Genomic DNA, 6399 nt, shown 5'->3' on the forward strand with positions numbered 1-6399 from the left:
GTGGTTTCGCCCCACTTGCTCCAGGTTGGTTAGTATAGAGGCTCCCTGGGTGGACGCAAGAGTTGTGGTTCGTCCCACTTGTCCCGGGTTGTGATGAGTGATGATATGGTCATAAAGAATGATTATGGAAGGTGTATGGATGGATGTGAAATGATTATCTGAGACACGAGTTTTCCTAGGTAAAAGTAGTGACTAGCCACCACGTGCTCCAAGTGGAGACTCGATACTCTGCTGACCCTATGTCGTAAGTGTGGCCGGACACTGTGAAAGGTCCAGATGAGCTCGCCCCCGTGATAAACACCAAGAGTGGGTGTCGTATGATTATGACTAAGATTATGTTTATAATTGAGAATTACTCGAGTTGGGGATGCACGACAGAGGGACGGTCCAATGGTTAGCTACCAGAACTTGTCGGGTTGGCTTTATAACCGACAGATGAGACTCATCAGCCACTAGGACAGGCATGCATCATATGCATCTATATGTCTTATTTTGATTGCCTAAGTGATTGCATAACTAAATGCTACTTGATTATCTACTATATTTGAATCCTATTTGTGATTTACCTGTTTGTAATAATTGTGTTTGTTGCATTTGGTTCCGTTGGTGGCTGGGAGGTTTAGAGGAGTTGGAAATGGGAGTTTTAGATAGCTCTGAAGACCCTTAGCTAGTTGCCTATTTTAATTTCATGGTTTAGTTATGTTTTAAGCTTTAATTATCTGTTGGAGGTTCTAGGATTGCCTTCGGCTTTCCCAGGACATTATATGTTAGATATGTGGGCACTGTTACCATGCTGTGAACCTCCGATTCTCACCCATGCGGGTTTTGTAGTTTTCAGATGCAGGACAGGCGACACCTCGCTGAAGCATGCTGGAAGCTTTTGATGTTGCGAAGACCCTTTAACTTTTGGGTTTATTTTGGTTAGTTGTATTTGTTTAGATACTTACTATCTCCACCTATTATATGTATGCTGTATTAATTCCTCTTAGAGATGATTTTGGAGATTCAGGTTTTGTCACTCTGTATTTTGGGGTTTTATTTTGGGTTTTTCTATATATCTATATATGTATATACACTTATTCGCTCGGGCCGGTTTATCTTCGTGAGCCGAGTCTTGAGTTTTGTTATATGTATTTTGGAACTCTTGGTTTATTAACTCCTTAGCTTGTTCTATCTTGCGCTGTCTGCTTTATCGCTTCGTGAGCATTACGCTTTTCGATTTAACGATTTTTGCTTTATCCCTTTCTTCAAAGGCTCCTAGTTATAAACCTTTTTCACTATATTATGTATATAATTTTTACTTTTAGAGGTCGTAGTGCCTTGCCACCTCTGTTTTACATCCTAGGTGTAAAGCTCTGTGTGGTAGGGTGTTACAGAAACACCAATTACGGAGCAAGTGGGTTTGAGCTACAACCCCCTTACTACTACCCACTTAACCCAGAGCCAGTGGAATAACCACTACTGCGGCTACTACCCATGCGGGTGTTTAAAAGCTCAACCTGGTGCAAGTGGAATAACCACTACTGCTGCTACTACCCAAACGTCACAATCACTGACCTGGAGCAAGCGGGACGAACCACAATCCTTGCTACTGTCCAGGATCTCAAACATACATTCATTCCATTTCAATCAATCATCATCATTATCAAATCTCAAATACTGACTTGGAGCAAGCGGGATGAACCACAATCTTTGCTACTACACATGTATGACAAATATAATTCATTCCAAACTTCATAATTAAATTCATTTTTCATAATTCTTCTTCCCTATCTCATACCCGGAGCAAGTGAACGTCGCCACTACCTACTACCCGGGGCCACAAACATTTCATATTCATTCAATTCATTTAAATATCGTACTTCAGTATTAATCCTCCTCATCCTTCATTTAAACTGAATCTCTCATTCAATTATCATTCAGTTTCATTCAAATTCAATCATCCTCCTTACTCAATGTCGTTATCATCATCAATCCTTTGTTCATTCAGTTAACATTTCATATTCATAACTCAACATGTCCTAAATTTTTCCTCACCTCCAAGTACTCCCTCTTCGTAACTTAATCTCTTTTCTGTACTTAAAACTAATATTCTAAATAAGTAAAAATAGAGGTTTAGAGGTTCGAAATTAGGTTTTAAACATAAAAGGTTGGTCGCGTCGCGTGCAATGGTCGCATACGCAAGATCTGCAAATTGGTAAAAATATTGAAGGCTGTAAAATTTTCAGTTTTGAACCCCGAACTTCTGACAACCATAACTTTCTCGTTTTAAAACATTTTTCATCTGTTCTTTGAACGGCGTAAACTTCACAAACCCAATTTTCATATGAAAAAATTTGAAAGAGTTTAGGGGTCCGGTGGCCGAGTTATGGCTCACCAAATTTTGGCCAAAAATCAATTTTACACAAAAATGCTCTAACCTCTATTTTCATCAACTCATCATTCAAAACCAACTCTCTATGCTCATAATCAACACTAAGACATACCATATCATAGCTCCAAAATCTATCACACCCTTACCTCAACCTTCTCTATCAAGTCAAACTTCCACATCCCAATTAACATGCACTTAGCTCATTATGTATATCATTATAAACATCACACTTCAACTTCAGCAATCAACCTTTACAATTCAATTCACTTTCTTCTTCAATAACCTAATATCAAACATTCAACAATACACATATCTATTCTCATATCAGAACTAATCACTCAAATACCAGTTTTTCCTTCAAATGCAAATAATTCATCATCATACATGAATTCTCAACTCATCAACATTCATATTCACAATTATCCATAATAAATCATCACAATTTATCAATTTTCATCAAGGTCACTATCATTAGCGTAAATATACATTCCAACCTATCCTATGGTCATCTAGTCTATGTTTTCACGAGACATTACATATTATATACGAGAAACCAAAACCATACCCTGGCCGATTCCTCGTAAAATCAGAATGTCACAAGTTGTCACCGTTCCACGACACCTTCCAAAGTCTCACCAAACAAGTCTCCGGCTCCCCAGAGTTCAGTACCAAGTCTCCAACACCGCCAATTTGTTTCCAAAATACACAATCCAAACTAATTTCATGAAATAACACTAAAATCACCATAGGGTTCACTAATTAGATAACTTGACAGGGATTAAACATTCCTCACCTTGCCAATGGAAGAATTGAGCCAAAACCCAGCACATCCACTAAGTTAACTTGATCCTAAACATCAAAATCAATAAAATCTCAACATCCCAAACCATAGTATTTTCGAAATTGGAGAAGGAGCAAATCAAAAATGAAAAGTGACTTCCTTACCTAATTAAGTACTGGGATTTGTAGAGCTCGGTGCGCTGGTCGCGTGGGCACAAATGGTGCAGCGATCGGAGCTCCAGATAAAAAGTTATCTGAGATTGAATTTCGGAACCAAGGTTTGCATGTTCATGCTTCCCTTTCTCCTATGCTCAGTGTGCTTCCCATTTTGCTTTGGGTGTTGAGTTGGGCCTTGGTCCCAATACGGATCCGGTTTGTTCTGTTCGGCCCGTTCGACTTAATTTTGGGCTAAATTCTGTAAAATTAGTGTCAAAATTCCTATTTTAATTTTCTCTACTCCATTAAACTATAAAATTCTATTTTCTAATTTTTTGATTAATAATTATTTTATTGACTAATTATTTACTAATTTCTCGAGTTTTACACTAAACGTAAGTATAAACCCACTCAATTGATTGGCCCTATGATTGCTTATTCACATAAACACCTCAACAACAATATAGCATAATCTCAATATAATTTTTTCTTAATAATAATATAATATAATACTAGAAAGAAGAACAAAACTACAACAATATAATTTTCTCCAACAATAACATAACCTCATATTGATTTATGAACTTTACTTAAATGATAGTATTATATTACATATGATGCCTATTTATAATGTTGCATTTGTTAATTTTCTTAATCACTAACTAAGAAGTAAGGAGGTGATTTTGATAGGTTATAGGTTTTTAACTTGGTTTTTAGTTTGATTTGTCAAATTTTGAGAAGTCCATTCATGAATTTTCTAATAACACCATGAACAACTTGAAATTTTTAACAATCTCTAGCAATTGTAATTCAACTTAAATTTTTCAATCTAGGTAACAATTTATTTTATCTTTAAACATTTTTAAAATTCTAAATTGATAACTGATAATTTAAATTTAATAACAACAACACTAAATAATTAATTTTAAAATTTATTGAATATTATAAAAGATTGTAGTTTTTAGAATATTTCAAAANNNNTATGGAATATATAGAAAATTTTAAAAGGCTTAATTATAGTCTTAAATTTTTAATTCTTATAAGATATACATCATTTTGGATAGGGGTATACATAAAATAACTAAATTGTGGTTAACCAGTTAAAAAATCATAACCACATTTTGGTTAACCAATCTAATAAAACAATTTTAAAAATCATATCCATATTATTAAAAAGTGGTTAACAAAAATTAAATTTTAAAAATCAATTTTTAACCGATTAACCAAAACCAAAACTTAATTTTATGCAACTCTTGTGCTCAAATTGGTTAACCGATTTTTTTGTAAAAACTGCTTTTTAACCGGTTAAAATCGATTTTTAACCGATTAAAAACCGCTTTTATTTTTTTTTTGAAAAATCTAATTTTTTATGTAAAAACTATTTTTTTTAAAAATTGTTATTTTTTAAAATTGATTTTTATTTTTATAACCGATTAAAAACTGATTTTTGAATTTTTTTAACCGATTAATAACCCTTTTTATCATATAAAACCATTTTGAGATTAACCAAAATATATTTTTGGCTAACCTAAAAAAATATTTGGTTTTTAAATTAACCAAACTATGTACAACCCTAATTTTGGGTTGTGGTAGTGTTTGGCATAACTAAGTACAACAAGCTAAGACAATAAGACATATAATTTTTTCGTTAGGCGTTAAGCATTATTTGGAATTTAAAAATTATGACTATATTTCAAACAAATTTTATTTTGGCCCAATTTGATCATAGAACTAGTTCAAAAAATAACTAATTTTAAATTATTTTATTTACAAGTAAATTTTTTCTCATTCTCTTATTTTAACTATTTATACTATTGCAAATCATCGCCCATCAGTTGGTAACAAGTAACGATAGTTTGATAGTAAAGTTTTCTCATTCTTATTTGAAGCATTGTTATGCATATTTTTATACTTTAAAATCAACGAGATAGATTCAAAATCAAAGTATAACGAATAGTTTAAGATCTAAATTTAAAACCAAATTCTTCTTTGTGAGCACCAATTTTAAAGTGCATCAAAATTTTATTGTTCGGGAATGAAGAGAAAAATAATGAAAGATATAACATTTGGTAGAATCATAAATATGCATCCAAGATAAACCTAAAATTAATAATCTGCACACATAACTTGAAAATAACATAAATATATAAATTCAATACTTCTTAGAAGACCAAAGTATTTGATACAAATACTGTCTTCATAGAACCTCAAAAAACTTAAGTTTGATAAGAATAAAATGAATCTAACTAGCAAAAAGAAATTTTTTTACATAAACTTAAAAAAATTAAAAATAGAATGGGAAAAAACCTACAAAAAAAAATGAATTTAGACAGAATTACAGAAAGTTGTTGGAATGTGTGAGAAAATAAATATGTTCTCTGAAGAGAATTTCTAATCCCTTGTGCTTCGTTGTACTCCTATATATTTATGAATATGCTCGACCAATCCTAGGTTGACATATGATAATACATATTATCACTGTTACTTCACCAATAACTATTCCTATATCAAAAGATACTCTTCTTCTCTACTCATCGAACTCTCTCTTCGACACCTTTGACGTTCCCAACACTTCCTTGTCAAGTAAAAATCTTAATGCATAATTCTTCCAATCTTTAGCAAAAGAACTTTTCCACAACTTACCTATGTCAATGATCAAACTATTTTCTATTGACCTCGACATACTTTTTGTTGAGTAACACAAAGATCTTTAGATTTTGACATTTTTTCAATTCGATTTTAGCTTTTGAATTAAACAATTCTTTTGATTGAACTAAACTAGTTTTGGTTGATATTTTTTAGGTCAATTTATTAGTCAGTTTATTTTAATTTTTAGAATAATGATTTTATTAGAACCAGCAAAAGATCAGTAAAAACATTAACAATGTTGATTCCTTACTTACATATTCATGTTTAAGCCTTGTAAATATAGAAAATTTTTGCTAGAAGATCCTTCTTTCATCTTGAGACTAGTTTCTAATAATAAAATATAACAATCGATAGCTTTATTAGGATATATAAATTTGATGAAAGTGAAACTAATTTTTTATTATAATTTTTTTTTTGTTTTTAGTAATTAACTAGTATTT

Source organism: Arachis ipaensis, chromosome B07, assembly GCF_000816755.2.
Source record: "Arachis ipaensis cultivar K30076 chromosome B07, Araip1.1, whole genome shotgun sequence".
In the NCBI taxonomy this organism is placed as follows: Eukaryota; Viridiplantae; Streptophyta; class Magnoliopsida; order Fabales; family Fabaceae; genus Arachis; species Arachis ipaensis.